Source organism: Falco cherrug, chromosome 5 (assembly GCF_023634085.1).
Source record: "Falco cherrug isolate bFalChe1 chromosome 5, bFalChe1.pri, whole genome shotgun sequence".
In the NCBI taxonomy this organism is placed as follows: Eukaryota; Metazoa; Chordata; class Aves; order Falconiformes; family Falconidae; genus Falco; species Falco cherrug.
Genome location: NC_073701.1, coordinates 37,558,668 through 37,583,184, shown reverse-complemented (window position 1 = coordinate 37,583,184; position 24,517 = coordinate 37,558,668). Strand labels below are relative to the sequence as shown.

At 38.5% G+C, this 24,517-nt stretch overlaps 1 protein-coding gene and 1 long non-coding RNA gene across 10 annotated transcripts in view; one reads left to right on the top strand and one right to left on the bottom strand.

Moving 5' to 3' along the window:
• ATF7IP (activating transcription factor 7 interacting protein) overlaps positions 1-24,517 on the top strand; it is a 114,025-nt gene that overhangs the window by 25,172 nt on the left and 64,336 nt on the right. The gene's annotated exons all lie outside the window — the stretch shown is intronic.
• On the bottom strand, positions 1,120-24,417 carry LOC114016415 (uncharacterized). 2 transcript variants are annotated; one of them, XR_008732575.1, is made up of 3 exons: positions 24,227-24,417; positions 23,360-23,523; positions 1,120-18,489 (listed from the first exon to the last, which is right to left on the bottom strand). It is a non-coding gene; the product is annotated as an uncharacterized LOC114016415 (long non-coding RNA). The 2 variants fall into 2 exon arrangements; XR_008732574.1 differs by lacking the exon at positions 24,227-24,417 and adding an exon at positions 23,756-24,136.

Below are 24,517 nucleotides of genomic sequence, written 5' to 3'. Positions count from 1 at the left end.
TTTGCTTCCATAGTCTACAGAGAACTGATTGTTTCTCAGAAAGAACTAGCATTCTTTCATGGAACAGCAGCCTGCAGAATAATGAAAGTACTTCAATGAATACAAACCTGATAAAACACTGGCTAATACATGAGCTGGGAAAAGCTAACATTATTTATCCCTTAATAGCTACAATGCTGTTTGCTTGTATGCAAAATCTGACCAGTTTTTAATCTCTTTAACGCAGTCTTTTCGTTTGGTTTGTCTTTAATGAAAGCAGCATGTATCCCTGACTTATTAGTCCCTGTTTGCTGCTGATTTTTCTTAGAGGAGGATGGAAGTACTTTGGTGATCAGTACTCTAGTTATGGTAAAATGGAGGGGAGAGAGAAAAAAAACCCACCACAACCAGCTGGGTAATTAACAGTTCTGTTCCAATGCAGCATATGTAGTAGTTTGAAAAATGTTACTAGGATCTTTTTCGTCACACGTTGAAGGATTGCTGTAATACTGCTTTAGCTTCTGCATCCTTTGGGAAGGCTTATACTGTTGGCAGCAGCGCTCTGTTTGAGAATTGTGCACTTTGAAAACAAGATGGAAATTCTCAGCATTCCTTGACTTCTTAAAAAAACAAACAAAACCAAACATGTTAGTACCTGTGCTCAAACTTATAGCTGCAGTTGGTTCTGAATAAAAAAAAAACAGCTTGTAATTGTTTGAGAAATTATTTGGGTGTCCAACACAACTGTCATGATGCTCAAGAAGGCTGGTCCATACAGAGTGCCTGCACGGGTACCGAGGTCAGTGAGCACTGTGAACCCGAGTCAATACTATGAACCTGAACCCACAATACTAGTATGTTAAGATGTGGAGCCTAGTGCTTTGAAACTTTAGCATAAGCATACTAGGGCTACCCAAAAACACAACAAGATGTAATCCTAAAATTACAGGGTATCCTTAACATGAAAGGCCAAATGCTTTAAATGGCAGCATCTACTTGTCAGACCTCTTTCGCATTGTGCTGTGCTATATGACTAGTCAGTCAAACACATACATGCATATGTATTGTGGTCTGCATATAATGTCAAGAGATTTCACTAAACTTTTGCATGTGGGTAAATTGTTGTGGGTACAAGAACATTTCTGTGGACAACAAACTAAGCAGACATTTTCTAAGCTATATAGCTTGCTCAAAGAATTGCTTCCTGATTTGCAATATGCTTTAAGTTCTAAGGAATAGAGATGGCTTTGATATAAAGCATTTCCAAGTTGAGAATAACTTATAGCTGGATTCCTATGTAAGATTCACAGGTAGATTGTTATATGTTCTCAGAACATGACAATGTCATGTATTTTACAAAAGATGAAAAGAGGTAGCAGAAAACAAGCTGCTTATCAAGCAGGTGTTTTATTTTATGAATCACTTTTATTACAGTGCATCAAATCACTTTTTTTGGGGGGGTGGGGGGAGAGAACAATCACCAGCTTAGAAGTGTTACACAATTAAAAATATATCATTGAAAGTAAAGTATTCCAGATGAGTGGTTTCTCAAGGTCAAGAGGTAATTTGTTTTCAATTTTTAGTAGAAATGTAATGAAAATCCTTTAATTCTGTTTCAGAAAGATAGGGGACTTTGACACCTTAAAGATTTTAATGCAAAATCTTTTTCTTGGCTCTTCTGAGCTATCATTGTAGAAATTAGATGGAACAAAACTGTAGTGGTGGTGTTTTTCATTCATATAATATGAACTTTGCATGTGAGAGTCCAAGTTGTTGCCCTGTAAAACTGGGCCAGGCTGATGATACTGATCTGCTGAATAGCTTTTCATCCCAGTCCTTTTCAGAGGTTTAAATGAGCCTTCCTTTATGTACAATGTGAAACTTTCATTCACTTGTAACTGTTGCCAAACTAGTACAGCCCATGTAATCTCTGCCCTTTGATGAAGCACAGGGATAATTCTGAATTGGACTTTGCTTTCCATGTATTAAACATATGAAGAAAATGACATTTTAGGGGTTTGGGTCACTTAAAAGTATACCACAAAATATTAGCTTTATTACATGGCTTAGATAGTCCCCAAGAGACTTTCTCTACTGCAGTCAAACCATTTGCTGGGAACTTGGAGAAAGCAAGCAGGCATTTGCTGTGAGTTCCCTACACTTCTGTAATTTGGCATCAGTTAGTTTTCAAGGGTAGGATTCACTTCACAGGCATAGTCATGTAAAGCCGTTTTAGGTGCTCTAGAATGTATTTCTGCATCTCAGCTGTGATTCCAGGAGGGCACTGGCATCTCTAGTTCCTGTGTTACGTCTGCTAGCTTCATGCAGATTCTTGAGCATCAAAACCAGCACTAGTTGCCTGTTGTTAGGCTACTGAGTCTCATCCTTTGTGTTCCTGAACTTTTAAATTTACCAGTTTACTATAATCTCCATCTCTGCATCCTGTTTTCCTTAAAAGTTGGAAGGACTGAGCACTTCAGAACTCTTCAGGTGAAATGCAACATTATACTTCGCTTAAACTAAGATGCATGTGTTTGGGTAATGGAGCACAAGTAGTTCTGTTTTTCCCCGTCAAGATACACTACTTTCTCTGTTCTGTGCTCTCATAAATTTGAATGATTTGATATAGGAAATGGATTCTAGAAGCACTGTCTAAAATTTTTGGTGATTGATGTTTTCTAGAAACTATTTTCAAAGGAGCAGCATTCTGATCCTCAGCAAAAATGCTGAAGCACTGAAAGAGATCTTTTTGCTTTGGTTATTTGGGGGTTTGGTCATGTTTATTTAAACATCCTTATGAAAAAAGACTACACAAACAGTGGCATTTGGAATGAACTTGCAACTTGTGGAATTTCCTTAGAAGCAATGGATTTATTAATGAAAACTTTTCAAAATGAATTCACTGTCTAAATAATGTTCTTAAATAATAGGATAGTCCCTTACTTGGTAAAATACGTCCTTCACAGTGTTACAATGGCCCTAGGATCAAGAATTAAACCCAGGATATTCAGAGTCAATGTTAAGCTTCACAGAAAATTATGCCGGATTTGACAGTCATCTAACCTTACCTTTTCCCTCAAATAATACCATGTACTCTTACAAGAAAAGCATTTCGTGTAGTTTTGTTCCAATATTGCATAATGTGTATTTTCAGATATGAGCAATCTTTCTGTCATTCTTTATATTACTTGAAAAGTAATGATTTTTGTGAGGTGTAGATTTTAAGATTATGATATATGTTCCATATCCATTGTGAACTGGAAATATGTTGTCTTCCTATAAAAGCATAAGCTAGATAAAAGCTGTATTCAAAATAAATTTATTTGCTTTTGTATTTACTTACATTTGTTACTGAGTCTTCTGCTTGTACCTGCTGACTAGCTGAAGCTTTTTTCCTAAGAAAATCCAAGAGATGAGACTCTTCTACATGACTCTGTCATGATTCCTGACTTCTGGCAGTAAAGTTTACAGAAAAAAAACTCATCTCTATCTCACTTTACAGTCAATAAAAAACTGAGGCAGGCGATAATTCTGATTTGATGAGGCTAAACTATTGATCAGTAGTGGAACTGAAATGGAAACATGCTCATCATCAGCACCAGTCTGGTGCTTTATTCTCCAGGTCATACTACCTTGTACTGAGGGAAACTACACATCCTCCTCCATGGTTTGTCGTTGTACATATGCATACACACACAAACAAACATACATGCACTGTGGGTACAAAACAACTATTAGGGTAATCCCAAAGTGTTACTTTTGGGTTGTCCCCACCCCCTCTGCAATTTTATATGTTTGTGAGGAACAGTCATTTGGTGATTTTATTTTATTGTTTTGTTTTGTCCAAAGTCATATTGCATCCATAGGGACATGTATGTGTTGTCCTGCAGCAAACAGGCAGACTTTGCACTGAAACTACATTGACTAGCAAGGCGTAGAGAGTTTGTTGCTACTACGTTATAGTCCCAGAGATTTTTCTTTTGTTCGCTCATTTTTTTTTCTTTCAGTGCCTCTCTGCTTTTACAGACGGGTAGATCTTTGGTAGTGACGTTTTGCTCATGTTTTGCTCAAGTTTGGCATATGGAGACTTTGGAAGCTCCAGGCCTTTGGCCTTCACTGTAGCTGGGAAATAATGTAAATCTTTGCACATTCTCCCTGACTTGACAGATGATGATAATGTATCTGATTCCACTCAGAGCTGAATTCAGTATGCACACTATCTGCTTCATACCACCTTCACTGCCAGGGTAACCTGGAAGATTATGGACTTAGTAGTATTATGGATCTTCATAAGAAATTAAAGCCCTTCCTGTGGAACACCAAATTTGAAGAAGTCTTGAATAGAGAAGCTGAAAAAGCCACACCTTCAAAAGCAGAGAACAGTTTTCCAGAACAAGATGATCATGCAAGAGTCTGCGTATTTTGACTTAATTTTTGAGACTGCCTCTATGCCTAGTCTGTTTATTGATTATCTTTCTGGGAAGTGTAACTTTTAGAAGTGAAGGAAGCCTTATAAACAAAATAGTTCCTTTTCTAGAATAATCTTCCATGTTAAATGTTCTGTTGTTTTTTAGGATTTGATTCTTGGCATGGGAGACTGTTACTTCCTTAGGTGTTCTATATGCAATATTCTGACTATTCCACTGCCCATGTGACTTTGAGGCAGAGAAATGGATCACACCCATATAGTGTCTTAATACCCACCTTAAAACATGTTTCAGATGTTCTTCAGAGTTACGTTCAAGGATATCTTTTAGGATGGTCAGACAAAGGGCATGCATCACTCTCAAGTGAATATGTGGTGGGGATTATGAGATACTGCTTCAGTCGCAAAGAAACTGCCCTTCCCACATGAGAGAGAACCTGCTTCAGCTTGTCTTGTCCCATTTTGTAATTTTCAATGGCACCATCCTCAACCAGAACTGGAGGGGCAGACATGCGTTACCAAGACATACACCTGTCTCTTTCAAGCCTTCAAACAGATTTTCTTACCTCAAGGTAATTCTGATAGGTATAGGAAGTTTTTTCCTGTTACTGTGCAGATGAACACATTTTCTGGACAATGCCAGAGGCAAGGCCTGTCCTTGCTGTCCTCAGACAGTGCAGGAGATATTTTTTTTTATAGCAGACAGCTGGTTTGGGTTCATTGCTTTATCACAGGAGCAGCACAAGCACCATGCTGCTTTTTCAAAGGCAGACCAGCTTGCTGGTACTTCTGCCTTGTACTTTTAGCTTAGATATTGGGAAGCTTTTGGCAATACAATGGACAGAAAAATAACAGTGGACATTCCAAGATGAAATATTTGGTGTGCTGCTGTGATAATCTTATCCATCATAATTTTTCTATTTTTCTCAAATTACTTGGCAAGCCACAGCAAGTTGTTATCCACATTGTTTTAAAAAAAATACGTAACTGCCATGTTATTTGTCAGCCTATAGAAGAGCAGTTCTTTTCTACATGGTGTTGAATTGCTTTTGTGTATTTAATTGATCTATTTCCTCTCCTCTATTTGTGATGGTGTAGTAGAGATGTAAACTCTGCCCTAATAGCTTAGCTTGAGTCCAGATCTTTAGATGAAGTCTTTTTTTGTGTGGCTGTTAGTTTGAGGAGTGGGGGAGGGAGAGTTATTGAAGAGGGTCCCCTGTGAAGAGTCGGCCAAGTCAAGACAATCACACCAATATGGCTACATGCTGTGCTCACTTTATTAAACAAACAGGTCATATTTATAACTTAAACTGACCGCTCACCAGACTTTACACACAGGTGATTGGATAAAAGTCTCTAGGCCACGTGGGGTCCGTGTCACCGACTGGTGAGCATGCTGCAGGCGCCTTAGAGTGTGCCGATGAGAGCATGTTGATTTTGCGGTTCCCAGGACTTGCTCTGCACCTGGCTTCTTGTTTGTGCATAGCTTGTTTTCTTTCTCCCACTGCTTGTTCCCAGGACAATTTGAAGCTGCTCTGCAGCTTCAACTAACAGGCCTGGGTTGTCCAACCCAGACAATGGTAACATATGTCTTTAAAAATCCCTCTACAAGTTATGGCAGGCATATATGTAGTTCAAGTTGTGTTTTCACTGACTAGGATCTCTAAAGAATTATTCTAAGTTTTTTTTCTTCTTGGTCACAGTACTTAACCTTATTTGCAATGTTTCCCTTGATTTTTTTTTTTTTTTGAGCAATTAGTTTCAAGTGCTGAGGCATCTGTACATATATTTGTTTGAGTCTTAATTTTTATTTGTGCTGAACCAAAACTTCATGGATGTTTTTTCAATGGTTGGTTTTCATTACAAAAAAACCCACAAACATTGCATCTACCCAAGAACATCCAAGTTGAATATTGGATTGTTCCAAAGCGTGCAAAGGTGAATCAGTTAAGGATGGTCGTAGCCTCTCTGTTCAGTAGAAGCTGGATCCATTTTCTGGAGTATGTCTCTCACTAAATATTTTTTTCAGGGCAGCTGTTTGGAATTAGGTTAAATATCAAAATGTCTAAAGAAGATACTGTGATGAGTAGAACATGATTCTTTTCAGAACCTCCCCACATAATGTTCTGAAAGTAGTCCATTGGTGAAGCGAGGTGACTGTGGACTTCTTCAAATATAAATCTATAACCATTTAGAATAGTTTTATCAATAAGTGAAATTTGTTCAGATGCAGATTTTTCACCATCTCTGGCTTAATTTTTTGACTTCCTAGCAGTCTTAAAGGAAGACAGAGGTCACTGATAGATCTAGGATGGCTTAGCTTGGGACAGCTTGTGTATTCACTGTTGTTTAGTTGCACAGATTTTTGTGCAGCTTTCTGAATTTTTCTGGTTTGCAGTGACACTTCAAGACAAATTTTTTGCTAGTTTTGGTTTATCATTAAATACCTCCTAATATTGAACAGCTCAGACACATTCGTGGCAGTAAAATTGCCCTGATGAGCCAAAAGCATGAGGTTATTTTTAAATTATTTGTTGTTGAGCATGGAGAAGGGGGTGCACAAGGACACAGAAACTGAGTTCAGTTTTGAGTATGTGGGCATACATGATGGAAAATGCATCTAGACAGCCTAGCTTAAGGAACTTCACACATAGGTAGGCCCATACCACACACACATAGTTGTGGCTTGAGTAGACAGAAAATTAGCTGGAAATAATCTAAGCTATGAAACCAACATTGCTTAAGGAGCCCTTGTAACTTCCTAGTTCTAGCTGTTTCTTCCTAGCCTTTGCTATTCTATTCATGATGTTGGCACAGCAAGAAACTGGATCAGAAAACTGGTATGAAAGGCTACTGGGGGGAAGCTGGTTCAGTAGCTCACTGCTGTGGTTTTTTTTCTGGTTTTGGCTGGGACAGAGTTAATGTTGTTATTAGTAGCTAGTGCAGTGCTGTGGATTTGGTGTAAGAACAGTGCTGATAGCAACAGCTGAAAACATCAGTGTGCTAGGTAGTGTTTGTACTAAGTCAAGGAGGTTTTAGTTTTCTTAGGCCTTGCCAGTGAGAAGGCGGGAGGGGACACAGCCAGGTCAGCTGATCTGAACCAGCCAAAGAGGTGTTCCATACCATGGTATGTCATACAGAGTATATATAAGCTGGGGGAAGAATAAGGAAGAGGACGTTTGAGGTTAGGGCATTTGTCTTGCCAAGTAACTGTTAGGTGTGATGGAGCGCTGCTTTCCTGGAGATGGCCGAGCATCTGCCTGCCGATGGAAAGTAGTGAATGAATTCCTTGTTTTGCTTTACTTGTATGCATGGCTTTTGCTTTACCTATTAAATTGTTCTTATATCAACCACTGAGTTTTACATTCCTTTCCCAATTCTCCCCATCCCTCTGGGTGAGGGGTGGGTGAGCAAGCGGTTGCGTGGTACCTAGTTACCAGCTGGGGTTAAACCACGACAGTTTTACAAACTGTTCTGTCACCATAGTAGAAATAACATGTGGGTGGAAATGAAGGGCTGAGGAATATGGGTGTAGGATTTGTCACTGCAAGAACATGCATTGATCCTTTACTTCAGTGTCAACAATCCTGTAAATACGTGTGGTAACTGTAGAACAGAATTTTCAGTGGTTTCGGGGAAGGGATCATATTTTATGGGACAGAAAAATGAATTCTTGGTTTCCAAGGGCATTAGATAATTTTTGTGTGTTGAAGTTTAGCTTTTGGTTTGGAGGGGGTTGGAGTCTAATCTCTCTTCATGAATTTGGAAAGTAGTATTTTTATGTTGGCTTTGCAGAAAGCTGTGTCCATGTAGAATTACAGTGAGAAAGACCTATAAATGTGTGGAAGTTGTGGTGGTAATGTGAGGTGGTTCTTTCTCACACTGTCATTTTGTCTGACTGAATAAACACTCTTGTATTTCCAAGTCTTGACTTCTGTTGAAATGCTTCTTGCCTTAGGTCTGTCTTCATTTCCTTAGCTTACTCAAATACTTTGTAGAACATGAAGAAAGCCGCAATCAGAGAAGCAAACTAGATTTTGTCTATTCTTAAATTTGAGCACGTAGATGATTCTTCTTTTCTGTTGTTGAAGTCTCAGGTCCTCTAAAGGGTTCTAACAAGCAGAATTTTTTTCAACCTTTTTGAGGAAGGTCTTCCAAGAAGTGCTGGTAGACCCTCTGTTGTAAACCTCCTCTGCTTAAGAGAGAAACAACTCTTCCTTGCCTGAATAAGAGTAGAAAGATGGAAGAACTTGAACAGAATTAAATAGTTACTCGGCTCTTCTGAAGCTAATTTCTCATTAAGGCGCTGATCAACAGGATTCTGCGGCAGAGTAAGAGGCTGTAAAGCTCATTGCTTACTCTTCCTATTAACCTTCATCATCTTTGTGCAGGTTTAAAGTGAACCAGAGCTGTGTCATGCCAGCAATGTCAGTCCCATTGCATCCCATTTGAGAAAGAACTCTGACGGCTAGTTTTGGATCTCATGGTTTAGAGTCTGGTACTCTGGTCATAGGCTGAACACACTCCGACTCTGACAAAGGATCTCCACTGAACAAAGCAGAGGTGTCTAGGAGCCCCTTGTGAAGTCAGTATTTTGAACATGCGTAAGTCTTCAAGTTAAAAAGAGCGCTTGAAAGAATAAACCCAGAGTCCTGTCATCAGAGAACTCCTATCTCAAATTCTGCTCTACATGATAAAAAGAACTGGGAAGGACTAAATTTGGATCTTGCTATGAAGCAAAAAATACGCAGCCCCAGTGTTGCGATTTAACCCCAGCCAGCGACTAAGTACCATGCAGCGGCTTGCTCACTCCCCCTCTCTACAACACACCCCCCCACCTGGTCGGATGGGGAGTGGAAGAGGAAAAAGGTAAAACTCATGGGTTGAGATCAGAACAATTTAATAATTGAAATAAAGCGAGGGGAAAAAATATAACCAAATGATACACAGAACAGTTGCTCACCACCTGCTGACCAATGCCCAACCAGTCCCTGAGCAGCGATTGGCCCCTCCTGGCCAACTCTCCCCCAGTTTATATATTGAGCATGATGTTCTTTAGTATGGAATAACCCATTGGGTAGTTCGGGATAGCTGTCCTGGCTGTGCTCCCTCCTGGCTTCTTGTGCATCTCCTTTTTGGCAGAGCATGGGAAACTGAAAAGTCCTTGACTTGTTTGCCAAGTAATGCTTATTCTAACTAAAACATCAGTGTGTTATCAATATTAGTCTCATACTCAATCCAAAACACAGCACTGTACCACCTACTAAGAAGAAAATTAACTCTATCCAAGCCAAAACAGGACACCCAGCAAAAAGGATAGAAAAAGGATTGTCCCCTTCTTCAACTACTCTGTGATAGAGAGTGAGAAAATCCACCAAAGTCTGATTGACAAACTCAATGAGATAAACAGCAAAAGAAGCAGTTTTCTGTCACTGTCATGAGGATTTTGCTAAAACATGCTAAGCGGACTCTGTTTCTCTCTGTTAGCATCTTGGAGAGAATATCCTAACACTGTCCATCAAAGTCTACCTCCAGTTCTGATCCAGTTCCAGAGAGAAAGGTACTTGGCAGGGCAGAGTGTGTCATCCTTATCAAACTATTCAGTATTAAAAAAAAAACAAAACAGTGTTGATAAGGATATATCTGCAAAAGTGGAAAAGCATTCTACTCATCCAGTTGGTGGTAGAGTCCTCATTCAGTATCATTCTTTTTTAGAATAAAAAAACTTCACATTTGGGATGAAGGCTTCTTCCAGGCAAAAATGAAAGACTGATATGTATTATAATTATACTCTTTAATTCAAAGTAAGATTATTTATCCCTCCACAAAATGTATGTGCTGATGCAGAAAAAAGACCTATTGCCAAGCTACCTCATAAACAGAATAAAAAAACTGGTATTTTTCATTATTTCAAGGGTTATCTGTGATTTACACTATTGTAGCCACATTTAGTATTATAATCACTTCATTTTTTGGACTTAGCATACTAGCATAAATAAGTAATCCAGCATCTGCTAAAAGGTGGGGGGAAATTTAACCATTAATCTAGGCTTGATGCCAGAAAGGAATCCTCAGATTCTGTATTTATAGTCAATTCAATTTTACACTAGTTCATTGCCATTATCATACCTGTGAGGTCTTGCCTTTGAGGAAGAGTACTGTGAGCATTTTAGGTTTGCTGTCTTGTTAATTAACATCTTAATGTCATCCTTTTGGATGGCTTATTTTTGAAGGGGTTTTTTGGAATCAAAATGTCACAGGTATAGAGTGTTCCATTAACAGTTTTCTCATAAATGGGGGTGAGGGGTGTCTATCCACTATCCTGGCATACTGTCTTCAGTACTCACAGAAGACTTCACAGAAATGTGTATTATTTTCAAGGGAGAAAACAGAACTTACCGGGAAAGTTGTCCACTCAAACCAAATAGGTTTTTTTTTAAATGACCTTTCAAGGATCAATAGTTTCTTGTGCAGACAGTTTTTCACTGTACAAGATTTTAAAGAAGCTAGTAACAGCTTCCAAAGAAAACTGATTAGAAGGATTCTTGGGAGGTTATCCAGTTCAATCTTCTGCTACCCACTCCTCAGTGTTCTATTATTTAGCAAAATTCTTCCCCAAGAAGGTCCCAAAGTGACAAATTAATATGACCTGGTTAATAGTCACCTTTTGGTAAGTAAGATAGTTTTGTCATCACAAATACAAAGTTGGAGAGAGATGGTCATATATACAGAATCATCAGGAGAGTCTGGAGTTGGTCTGCAAAATGATCAGGAAACAGCTCAGCTATGTTATGTGCCAGCTCGTGAAGAAAGGCTGTATACTGATGTCTTCAGTCATTCAAAGAGAAATTTAGCCTTTGATTTTTTTTTAGGATAAGGTGAAACTGCAGGCCTTTATTTACAGGAAACAAGCAAACAAGCATTGTGGCTTGCTGGTTCATCAGGCGAAAGTCGGCCTCTGGAGGAGCTATACTCAAGGTATTACTTTTGTTCTTAAAGGTTTCAGAGTAGAACCTTTGTGGAGGTTGAGCTATTACAACTGAACTTAAATGGTCAAAATTTAAGACAGCTTTCCTTTGAAGTTTTTATACCATTTGTCAGTAGAGAGGTACTCCTGAGTATAATTCATACTGTATACTTCTGGCATCCAACTCTGGGTGGCATTTGGGAAGCACTGTAGACAAGAAAAATGAAGTTTATTGTAGGTGATCAGAGTGACTCTGTGCAGATACATTTTTCTCTGTATAATTTTCTATGGAGTTTGGGAAGGCAAGCAGTCTAAAACAGCTGTATAAATTCTACATGTACTTCTGTGTTTGGAATGATAGTGCTCCTGGATTGTTGCTTCATCAGCTGCTTTTCTCACTCCTACAATGGTAAGATTAAGGATGTTTTTTGTAGAGCTATTTTGAGCTCTTCAGACAGCAGTTTGGAGAAGTCTTTTATAGACCAGGTATTAACCACTACTGAACTTGCTGGCAGTATCACTGTAGCCTGGCCATTGTTTTTTAGGTCCAGGATCAAAATATTTGTAGATGGTAGATTTGTAATGGTAAAATCATTGTCAAATAATGTATCAATTAAGCTAAACTTGCAGCTTCTTTTTTTGGTATTGTATACTACTGTGAACGCTAGTTTGATCTTTTATGCAAACTGTCAATGCTTTGTGATTTCATAATGTTGTCTTGTTTTCTTTATTTTTTAAGATTTGCACTAGCAAGCAAAACAATTACATCATTACTAGAAGAAATGTGGTTTGCTTTTGTTTACTTCCATCTTTTCCACTTAGGAATGCAACACTGGTATTGGAGGTGTCTCTAGACCTGCCCTTTCTGAGCAGGAGGAAGCAATGGTCCTAGGAGGACTGTATTTCTAGATGTATTTCTCTGGTTCACTAGGCTAGTATCTATGATCTTCCCAGTCAGCATCAACAAAACGTTGCTGGCCGGCTACTTCTGTCCCCAAGTTCACTGCCAGCTACCATGCACAGTTGATGGTGTTCAGTGACTGCAAACTGAGACTCATAGCTGTCTTTGAAAATAATTCCACAGGGAAAAACCTTAAAACCCATCGTCCTAGGTGTGAAGTTTAAAGCCAGGAGTGCCTTTGAGCATGTTTCTTGTGCGTCCTGCATAATTGCAAGCCTCATTGGTGTCGTTAGTCAAAAGCCTTTTAACTCAAGACATAGAAATACTTCTGGAAGTCTAAGCTGATCTTAAGCTGATCTCATTTGAGGCCTGTATCTTACTCTAAAAGGCAGAGGCCTTCATTTTTCAGGTGGAAGATCACTGCAGTCTTCTCTTTTTTGTTTTGTTTTGTTTTTTTCATTTGTATCCTGTAAGAATCCAAGCCCAAGAAAACCTGCAGCCTGCTGTGTTTGAGAGGACATTTTACGTACAACATTTTTCTACTTTCTTCTTCAAGGACCTTTGTCTAAGAAATTGAGGAAACACAAAGATGGATTCTTTCTTGGTCATAGAGAAGAGATGCCTTCAGACTATAGATTTTAATTTCATTTTCTTATATTTAAAAGTCCACGTTCTTTTGTAATATTAAAAGTAAGCTGTAATTCACAGAAAACACTTCAGAATCCTAGTACTACTTTTGCTACAGGTGTGACTGTTGACATTTGATCATCCTGCAACAGAAAATGATAAATGCAAGCTACTTGGTAGCTAGAGCACCTTGTTTGTAGAGGCTGGTGATTGCAAGGTTAATTCAAGTGACATAAGCCTTGTAAGTAACCAGCTTCCGCTGAATAATTTTAATGATCTTTATGGTTTAATGATCACAGAAATCCAGTCTTCAAAGGGACCTGTGTCAACATGAATTTGCAAGAAAAAATGACTAACTGAAGGAAAGCTTTTTAATAAAGAGATAATGCCAAAAGTATACTTAATTTGCTGGACTTACTCATGCAGCTGAATGAAGCAATATGCCGGATTTCAGAAGTCCTCCACAGAAGTACCTCCATGCAAAAAAAAATTTTAGAGTGGATTTTATCTAGACTAGAGACTTTAAAATGTCAGCTGCAAGCATCCCATCAAACCCTTTCTTGTCAAATGGGTGAAAAAATAACACATGTAACATTAGCCATCCTTTACCCTTATCAAGGCGTTTGAGAAGGACACTTCCAGCTAGAGATGGGCAATGTAGCTATATCATCTTTAAAATCATGGGATTTCTTTTTCCCTGAAGATGCTTAATAATGTTCTGGGAAATAAGGTCCTCTAACTGATCTGCCAGGCAATCCTGCCTTCCTGTGAGAGAGCTCAGGTAGTGACAGCATAACAGCAGTGGGGTTTATATATTCATGGAAAGAGAAGAACCAAGTCCTTCTTTCAGAAAGCCATTATATCTGGATCATGAAGCAAGGTAGTGTTCTCTGACTGGTATTTCTGGGAGGTTATCCAGAAGTGTCTCTGAACCATCGCTTTCCTTGAAGACTACAGTTCATGTATGCCTCTCAACACAGAAGATCCCAAAACAAAACAAAGGCTGCAATAAACTTAAAATTGGTCATGCAGTTTCTGTACAGACAAATTAACCACTTCATTCGCAGTGTCTGTCTGGTTGATGTGGTCTGGCAGTATCCACCAGAAGGTTCTACTGTAAGTCCTGAACTAGACTTAATTATATAAGAAATAAAAATTGAAACCCTCTTTCTCTGCAGTGTTGCCTTTGTCAATCTGATACTGCTTTGAAATGTTCTATGACTTCCAACTTGATAGCATGATACAAAACTCTGTAGTTGACTTTATTAAGATTTGTATTGCAAGTTGAGGAAGTGCAATAGCTGGATCACTTTTGTCTAAATTTTTTTTACTCTGCATCCTTGAGACATCTGTGTAACATTAGTTAGATTTGTCATCTATTTCAAATGGTTAACTAAGCAGTTGCTTTTTTCCCCTGATCAGTTTAAGGCTGTGATTTGATGAGCCTAAAGTGCATGCATGATTCCACTTAATTTAGTATTTCATAAAAATACAGCTATGTACAGTTCTCATCCCAAAAGCCTACACCTAATTATTAGAACTTCATTCTCTCCTCTTCAATCCTTACTGAACCTAAAGGGAAATGTCATGGCATATAGTTCACGTAACAGAACCGTTACTACAAGACAATCTGTGGAATACTTAATGCTTAAATGCTGCTTAATAAGGTCAGGAGAGAGTTTGTGAGAACGGGAATCTGTATGAATATTGACTATAAACTATTTGAAATGGTGTTGCATAGCAATGGTAGTGCTTATTCTGCTAGAATTCTGGAAAACTTATTGCCTCTGAATACCATTACTGTATTCAAAGTGTGCATAATAACCGTACGGGGCATAGGATGCTGTGCTGTAAGGCATTGTTCAGTAAGAAGCCTCTCTGGGTTAGATGACAATCTGTGTGGACAGTCTCTCAAGGAGCAGTTACCTCATAGCAGTATTATCCGCAGAAATACACTGACTGCATGGATTTTTGCAGTCTCTTTTCTTTTTCTGCCACTGTGGAATCTGCTGCTTGATATCTGCATGTTGGTAGAGTCACTGAAGATTATTTGGATTGGTCTTTTTTTTTTTTTTTTTATAAGATAGGAGAACATGTATAGGTTCATGTGTGATATTCTTTGATTGAGAGGGTTCAGTCTCATTTATGGACTATATGTATTCTATAAATAGAATAAATGTAGATAATATGCTAAGTGCTCTGGGGTTTGAATTTTTTTATTATTGTTGTTACTGTGTAAGGCTCTAATTTATGTTCTTGCTTACCTTATAGTGGAGAAACTAGAAATCAGAAAAGGAAAGACAGTTGCTGAAACTGAGTGGGGTTTCTGTAGCACTATTATAACTTTCTTGCCACATGAAAATATTCTAAGATATTTTATCTGCAGTAGATACACATGGATATTTACAAAAGCATAGCAGACAAGAGGGTTTTCCCTCTTTCTGCTGCTTCCCCCCCACCTCCCCCCTTTTGCTCTGCCTTTGATTTTTTTTGACTCCCTAATGTGCAGACTTGGGGGAAAAGTCTGTATGGGAGAGGATCACCAAAACAGAATTGCATAGGCAGATTCCTGTACATAAATAAAAAGCACTCACCGGTGCCTGAAAAACCAATTCAATTGCATTTCATAAAACGGTTGTGAAAACTTCGTTTTTTCACTTGGTATCTGATGTTACATAATCAGGACATTACAGATCTTTAGAAAAGGAGAAGAATGAGATGGGGTTATTAAAAGACTGTTAGGTTCTGGTGAATATTCCCAAATGGCAAATGTCAAAATTGAGATGAAGCTCAGAGATGTTGCTTAGCAACTGTGGTAGTCTCTGGTGGCCACAGGTGAATACAGTGAGTGTTTACAGCAGCAGTGCTGCTGTAAAGTTGATTGTGAAGAAGGATTTCTAAAAAAGCTGGTTTTCCTCATGAAATTCAGTAGTAACTTCTTCCTCATTCCGGTGAATCTTCAAACTGCCTTTGTCAGGGATGGGAAACAACAATGTGGCAATAAATGCGATTTTGCAAATTGATGATTTCCTAGTGGTAAACAACACTCTGTATAAAGTATGTTGGTATTATGTTTTGTAATATCTTAGCAGTAAACTCTAGTATTTCTGTTCCTTGACTTGTCCTTCAGAATTCGAGGCAGGATTATACTGGATTACTTGTACATAGGCTATTGTAGCAGAACTGGGAGAAAAAAATATTAACTGTATCGAAGGATAAATTGCTTTCAATACCTTTTTTTCCTGTTGCATCAGCTGTAGTATCCTCTGTGACCCTTGCAACACTCCCTGCTGCGTATCTATTCAACTGTATTGTGTGGTCTTAGAAGTTCAGCAAACCCTACCGGCAGCAGCTTCACTTTATCTCTCCCTTCACTTAAAGATTTCCTAGTGCAAACATATTTTGAAATAGAATTTCTTACTTAGGCAGCTTGTGAACTGTTTTGAACATTATTCGGAAATGAAATTTTGCAGGTGGAAGATTAATATGAGTAAATGGAATGTGAAGGTTGAAACCTATATGTGAAAGTACAGTCTAAATTTGCAGAAATGTTAACAGTACTCATTTTGATCAAGTTTTGTAGGGGTGAGGATCTGAATCAAAAATTCATTGCATTACGTTGCACTTCCAGTTCATCCTGATTTTTTTTTTGCTTCAGTTCTTTGAATTTTTAAAAAAACAACAACAAAACAACCAAAAAACACGCAAAGAAGTGCTGTTTTTGACAGGCACTTTGAAGTCTGTGTCAGTTGCTCAGTATCTTCTAGTCTGGACTTGTGAAAATACCCTCCTTCCCTTTGCAGAATGGTGTCCTGGTTTTGGCTTAGAATTAATTTTCTTCTTAGTAGCTGGTACATTGCTGGTTTTGGGTTGAGCTTGAGAATAACTTTGATAGCATACGGATGTTCTAGTTGTTGCTAAGCAGTGCTTACTGTAAGTCAAGGACTTCTCAGTTTCCCATGCTCTGTTGGTGAGCAGGTGCACAATAAGCTGGGAGGGAGCACAGCCAGGACAGCTGACCTGATACCCAAAGGGCTAGACCATACCATGGAACATCATGCTCTGTAAAAATTGGGAGGAGTTGGCGGAGAGACACGGATCGCTGCTCTGGGACTGGCTGGGTATTGGTCAGCAGGTGGTCTGCAGTTGTACTGTGCATCACTTATTTTTCTTGGGTTTTATTCCTCTCTCTCTATTTTCTCCTTTTTCATTATTATTTTAATTATTAAACTGTTCTTACCACAACCCACAGGTTCTACCTTTCTTCCTGTTCTCCTCCCTGTCTCATGGGGGAGGGGTGGTGGTGCAGCAGGAGAGCAGTGAGCAAGCAACTGCATGGTACTTAAGTTCCTGGCTGGGGCTGAACCACAACAAATGGGATCTTTTAAGCCTTGCAGTGTACCTTGCCCTTAAAACAATGACATTCATAGTAGTGTTTATTTGACATCCTGTTTAGCTACATTTTTATGTAGGGTATTCCTAAATAAAAACAAATTCTGCTGCATACCCTCTCTTCATCACTTCTGCTTCACCCTCAAATATTAAAAACACTGTCTTTGTCTACTTGCATCTTGTAGAATTTTGTAAGATCCTGTTAAACTTGGTATTCCTTGAAATGTCTTCAAGTATATTTCTCTATATTTTTATCAACAGCATTTACTGAATGAATGGCTTATTTTATCTCACCATGTCACAACAGTACACAGTCAAAAAATGAATTCTAGAAGAAGATGCTAAATGAAGCTCTAATCATATTGGTTGACTAAAGAAATGGAAATCGGGTACTTGGAATTCAGCTCTCAGGTCTGATAGAAGTCTTGTGTTATATCCTATAAATTAGAAATTACATTTCGGAAGCAGAGTCTTCAGTTTATCAGTTTTTTGTGTATCTGACCAGAGGTGCTAAACAACCTGAGGTTTTTTTTCCAGGGAGGAAGCTGGCTAAAGATAAGTTCACTGCTGCCTATTTCAGTGTGATCTCATACTGACTGCATATTGGTTTTAAGCTTCCATATACAATAATTACATTTAAAACCCTATGTAAATAAAACTAGATCCTTAAGTTCACAACCTAATTACCATCTTCTAGACTTTCTATTATAAGCCAACTGATCACATTTGCTCCAACCATATATATCTATATAAATACAAATATATGGAGTATATAAAATATATATGTGTGTATGCATATAACATAATCCGAGTAGAACTTTTAAAATGGTTTAGCTTACTAGTAGAAGATTGTGTAGCTTGAAAGGTATCTTCTTAATTCTGCAGCTGCGTCTCTCTTACTGAAGATGTAGCATTCCTGCAGAGGACTGGTGGACTAGTCATCTGTCCATCTTCTAAAGGTCCCATTTTAGAGGGTTTTTTAATGCCTAGCAGCTAATGCTGATCTTTTGGTCACAAAATCAGTCCTAAGGCAAAGTTCATAGAATAGCCCAGGCTGGAAGTCATCTCAAAAGATCATCTGGTAGGGAAGCCTAGATGCGATACCTAACACCCTGTCCAATCCCATCTTGAAAACCTCCAGCGACGGGGATTTTACCACACACCTGGGGAGGCTGTTCCAGTGAATCATTACTCTCCCTGTAAAAAAAAAAAAAATAAATAAATAATAATTATCTTGTATTGAGACACAAGTTCTTCCTTTATATGATTTTGTTGTTGTTACGCACCAACTGATTTCAGCCAAACTTTAAAGGTATCAAAACTGTAAAGTTGGCTTCTACAAGCTGTATGAGAATTGTTGATTGGATAGAAGTAGAAGGAATCAAGTCAGTGTTCCTACTGAGGTACAGGTAGGGCTTTTAGACAGTCACTTCTGTTTAGTAGCAGCTGGCTCATCAACTGGCACATGTATAACTTCAGAAAAGTCAGAGGACATACTTTTGTCAATACAGGCTTTGGAGTTCTATCAGGAAAGAAAAGAAAGCAAGTTATGCAGAACTGGAAAAATCTCCTATTTTCATACTTTTGTTTGTTATTTTTTTAATGTGAAAATATGTAGAAAAGAATTCCTGATTTTCTGTGTATATATGTTTTTTCTGCCTGCTTGTTATTTTTTCTTACTCATAACCACTTTTTGAAGGTGGTCTGCAATGGTATCAACAGAAATAAAGCTTTTCCATCTTGCCTTTTTGTTCTGGACAATACCAGAGAATAGAAGTGTAAATGCTTACATTGCATCTTTTGGAGTCACTACTTATTTCTTCAGATAATACCAGTTTCCTTTAGAATAATCTAACCTCATGCAAGACCTGCCATTACAAACAGAGTCAGTTTGGCAAGTAACTAGTTTGCTCGTGTTTTACTGTTATTTTTGATCAAGACAAAGCATAAATGTTATGAAGGTAGGAGAGACTTGAGAATCGCACATTGTGTGCGGGTTCTTACTGTTGTGCTTGGTTGGTTGGGTTTATTTCTAGGCTTTTCATCAGATCTTGAGTAGGCCAGTTAGCATGCCTTCTCTATGGCTCAGTTCTCCATCAGTGAAGTAAGTGCAAAATGTATGCAAGCAGTAGAGAAATAACCCAGGTCTTTGTTTAGCAGAGGAGTCAGAAAGTATCAAGCATAATAAAAGTTAATTTAACTGCTGGCTCACTCTGGTCAGAATTTTTTTCATAATGCAGTTGGAATTCAGATTCCTATCTCCCATCTGTCTCTTTCTGTCCTGTCCATATCTGTGTCTCCCCTCCACCATGTTTTTACTTCCCCTGCATGAACTAAGTGTTTTTCTTTCTCTGGCAGCTAAGTCTAGGAAATACTGGTGTTCTCAAGGAAGTGTGTGCAAGGACAGAAAAAATAAACAGGGTAAAACAGCTTTGTTTACAATTGGTTTTGGAGGGAAATTTTACTGGCTTTTTGTATGCATTAAAATTTATCTGTTTAAAGGCATTACTGTTGAATTCATGCATAACTTATTGTCTGTACCTGGTTTCAGATTTGGTACTTCAGTGTCTGAAATTCTTCTTTAGGGATTCAAGGAGTGAATGCAATCAGTTGAGATCAGAATGATCATATCTACAATATTTATTGAAAATTATTTTAGTATTATGTGACAGAATTTATGCATGCCTTGTTCAAGATCAATATTTGATACTTGGGTTGAAGACAGGTGTGACTGCAGGTAACCAGTCAAAGAAGAGACTCATCTAATCCAAACTGGTTTGCCAGTAGGTGTATTTGAAGTGCTGTGCTCCAAACTTCTCTACTTTTATGTGCTATTGTTTGAAGCTTGTGTCCCCAGATGGTTAGATGGGTCTCTGAATGGTCAGCTCTCCTGAGACACGAAAGCTGCATCAAATTTGAATTCCTACTGTGTTTATACATGACTTTTGGCAACTTAGTACAACTATATTATAGTATGCTTAGGTTAGTTTCATTGTTGTTCTAGAGTGTGTAACGTCCAAGATAATTTGAAAATACACAGAAGTTATTTTAATCCCAAGATACTACATGCTGATAAGCTGCACAGGAAGGTAAATTTATTATTGGTATGTACTGTGGAGTCATACTGTACTATGTAATGAAAAAACACAAATTATTACCTGTAAGCTGGCTTTAATACTTAGTGAAGATGTTTAGATAAGCAAAAACTCCAATTGTTTGGTATATGCCAAGCAGAGCTAGTGTTTGGGGAGTTTTATTCTGTGGGGTTTTTTCCTAATACTGTTTCTCAAATTGTTGGGTTTTTTTTAAATCGGTTTTCTGTCTTTGTAGCAAAAATGACTGGGGGGGGCCAACACACACTTTAATGCTGTCAACCTCTGCTAAAGATCAGAAATTTGAGTATTGAGATAATCTGTGACACCTTAAGGGGTTACTTCTCCCTGTTGGTCCTTGTCACAAATGACTATTCTCTTTGATTGTCAAATGCAGACACGTGAATTTTGCAAATCATGTTTATGTAAGATGTAATTGGTTTTAGGCTAAGTCATTTCAAGCTTCAATAGTTATATCCCTTAAGGATACTCTGGCACACTAGACAGGGAATTTTCTCAGCAGTGTGACCTTTTTAGTTGATGCAATACTCACTTTGTGTTTGTTTGGGATAACTGAATATTAAGTAGAGCCATCCAAACCAGCTGTAGGTTATAAATATACTCTTTCTTAATTCATTTTCCTGGTATGTTTAAAATAGATACCAGGTCACTAAATTAATGGGGAATTCAAATAGATATGTGAGTAGAGAATTTCCACAGAAAATTTCTACAGCTCAAATGCATGTAACTCTGGCTTTATGTGACCAGAAAATCTTGAAAAATATTATGGAATAAAGTTGGTCATCCAGTTTAAAGCACCAAAGTAATGTTGACTAATAACATACTTCATGGTAATAAAGTCAGTTGGCAAAAAGCTTAGTGTCTATATATATTTATATGAGCCAGCACAAATATTTTTTCCCCTTTTTTTAATAGAGATTTACACATACTGCAGGATGTTCATTGAAATGTTTTTAAAGGGATGGGCTAGTATGGATTTATGTATTTTCTGTACTAATACACATGGTATTGAATTCATAATACTGAGTATATTCAACATTTGTTATCTGTAATTGAGCATATAAGCCTGGAAATATTTAAATAAAGTTGCACATTAAGAGCTTGGTATTGTCCACAGAGCAGAGGGCGATTTTTGTCTCCATTTCTTAATACTCTGTCCAAAAGCAGTGTGTGTTTTGAAGTCCTTCCACCACTGTATAATCTAGCACAGCTCAAAACCAGAGGTTAAATTAGATCTTTAATCTGCTGCTTTACTTTATTTTGGAAGCTTTTGAGAAATAATTACCTAATTATTGCACCTATTGCTTTTTTCAGAGTAGTAGTTATGAGCATTTAAAAATAATAAAGACATACACTTGAAGATATGAAATACTTTTTTCATTATGGGAACAGCTTCCTTGCCCTGTCCCTAAAAAGCCTGAATAACCAGATGAAGCTGACTTTATGGGACATCTGTAGTGCTTTGTCAACCTCTGGGTCTCCCATCCATTACAGCAAGCCCTTGACATACATTCACACCCAGAAAAACCAGGGCTGTTCTGTTGCACGTTCTCGTGCAGCAGCCCTGATGTTCCTGTGATTGTTTTGTCAGCCAGTTCAAGGAGCTGAGTTTAATAAAGCACCGATCCTACCAAACATAGCTCAGTGCTGTAGTTGTACAGGTAATACAAGTTGATATTGAAAGACTGGTATGCCACACACTAGTCTTGAAGCTGTTCTCTGTTCCTCCTTCTGCCCCATCTTGTGCTGGCTTAACTGTTAAAAGCAGCTTCATGGTTAACAGCATCAGACAACTCATCTGGGCTGAGATTTATTTTACTTGCTGGGTTGTTTTGTATTTGCTGGGGTAAACTAAAAGGTTAGCTTCAACATGACTGAGGTCCCTAACCTGAATTCACATGCCAGTGCTTGCTTCATATTCTTGCTTTATTTCATCCTTCATATGCAAACGTGACTGCATACTGTGTAATGTAATAACATACTTTATGTGGAGTGAACGCAATTTTGTTCTTAATGTTCACTCAAAAACATTGATAGGAAGAATAAACTTAAAAAAATCTAAAAAGCCAAGGACATTTTCCCATCAAGTGAGTGATTACTTTCAGAACATTCCTCTGGTCCTCCTTTACTTCTATTCAGATATCTTTGTCTTGGAGTGTATAACTGAGTTGACATGAGTATATTAGCATTAGGTATACGTCAGCACCTCAGAAATCAATAGGGCATCTCATGCTTTGCTGCTTGTTTAAGGTGCTGCTGATGCAGATAAATACAACTGTGCCACATACAACTAATGTGACATTATTTCAAAATCTTTACCTACTTGCATTGAATTTTAAGTGTGGCAAGAAGATACCAAAGAGAAAATAGTCTCTCACATGGTAACAAATCTTAAGATCTTGCATTTGGTCTCAAAACAACTTGGGTAAATGGAGTATAGCGAAATCATTAAGTCATCTGACTATGCAGCAAGTATAGTGAGAAAAGGGAGGGAGTATGTTGAAGGTTCTAGAAAGGAAGAATACAGCAAGAATCAGTACCATTTCTGGCTACTTTCTGTCATCAAAACACCCTTCAGAACTAGTTCTGTTGTTCTTAACATTTATGTCCTTGATTGGAACTACATAAAGAAACCATCTTGGCGATTGTTGGCTTTCTGTTTCCTGTTCTTTGGTCAGTTTAGCAAAGAATTGAAGTCTGCCAATCTGTGTCTGCAGAACTTGTCCGAAGCATGCTGAAGTTGAAGAATCATCTATGCTATGATGACTTTTGGCTTCCTTCACTTTAACCTTCCTATTGGGATTTCTTGTTAATTTTTGTGATTGTTTTGTCAAGTCATTCAGAAGCTATCAGCCATTGTCAGTGGTCACTCTGTGACCATCAGTGTTGGCCACTTTTCTTCCATTCACCTTATTTAGTTGTGACAGCTTTGTAGAAAACACATTTTTACATACCAGAGGTGCTTATGTATACTTTACATATCAGATGGTGCTTTTCCTGCTGCTGAAGTCCTGGATTAGGCAGCCATATATGTCCCATGTTGCACTGGGTGCTGCTGTCACCCATCTTGCTGTGTTGGCTTTCCACTTGCCTTTGACCCGTTCCATGAAATGGAAACCTGGGGGCAGATGTGGTCAACAAAAAAGCCTGAAAACCTCTTTATTTGCTTCTGCTGCAGTCAGAAGAGTTTATGCTGTCAGTTCAGTAGTACTGAAAACCAAACTTGTGTAGGCAGTATCTGTTTTGTAGGTTGAAAATGGTAAAATACTGTACATGTAAATCACTGCTGTAGTTATTCATAATAGAACATGTATTTACATAATAACTCTGAAATGGTGTGCTGTACTTACCCCATTTTGTATGTAGGTTTTATTCTCAAGATGTCTGATCTGTTTACAGAGCTTCTTTTATTGGTTCAGTTTACATGCATTCCCCTCCCCCCCCCCCCAGTTTGAGCACACCAGTTACATGGGTGTGTCTCTGGTGACGCACCTTTAGCAAGGGGTAACTCGGAAGCCAAGAAGTCTGTAACTTCCTGTGTTTGAGTCCACATGTGATGACAATTCAATGACATCAGTTGCGGGTGAGTCAATTTTCACCTCACCAAACTGACATGGGATACCAGACAGATCAAGAAAAATTGTTTCTGCTCCAGCTCACTTTGAAATGAAGGTGAGACTGAAAGATGTGCAGATTATAATAGTTAATATTTAGATTTGAAAAGGGAATTACTTAAGAATATTTTTTCTATTTTAAAAAAAAACAAAAACAAACCAAAAAAAACACACACCAAAGACCCGTGAGAGTTCAGTGTGCCGTACCCGCACATAATGCCTCTGCCGCTGGCACAAAGCAGGAAGCTTGGGCGCCCCTTCGTTCCTCGTGTTTGCAGAGTGACCGTTTCCCGGCGCCGCGCCGGCAGCTGCAGCGGCGCGGACGCACGTTCCGCGGGAGGGGGCGGGCCTGTAAGTGCGTCTCGCCCGCGCCCGGCTCGCTGACGCCCTGCGGCGCTCGGTTTATTTTTAGTCTGTTGCCGGGTGGATTTGCACGGGCCCCTGGCGTGGCTCCGCCTCGCGGCGGCGGATTTACTTATGCAAAGCAAGTGTCCTGTA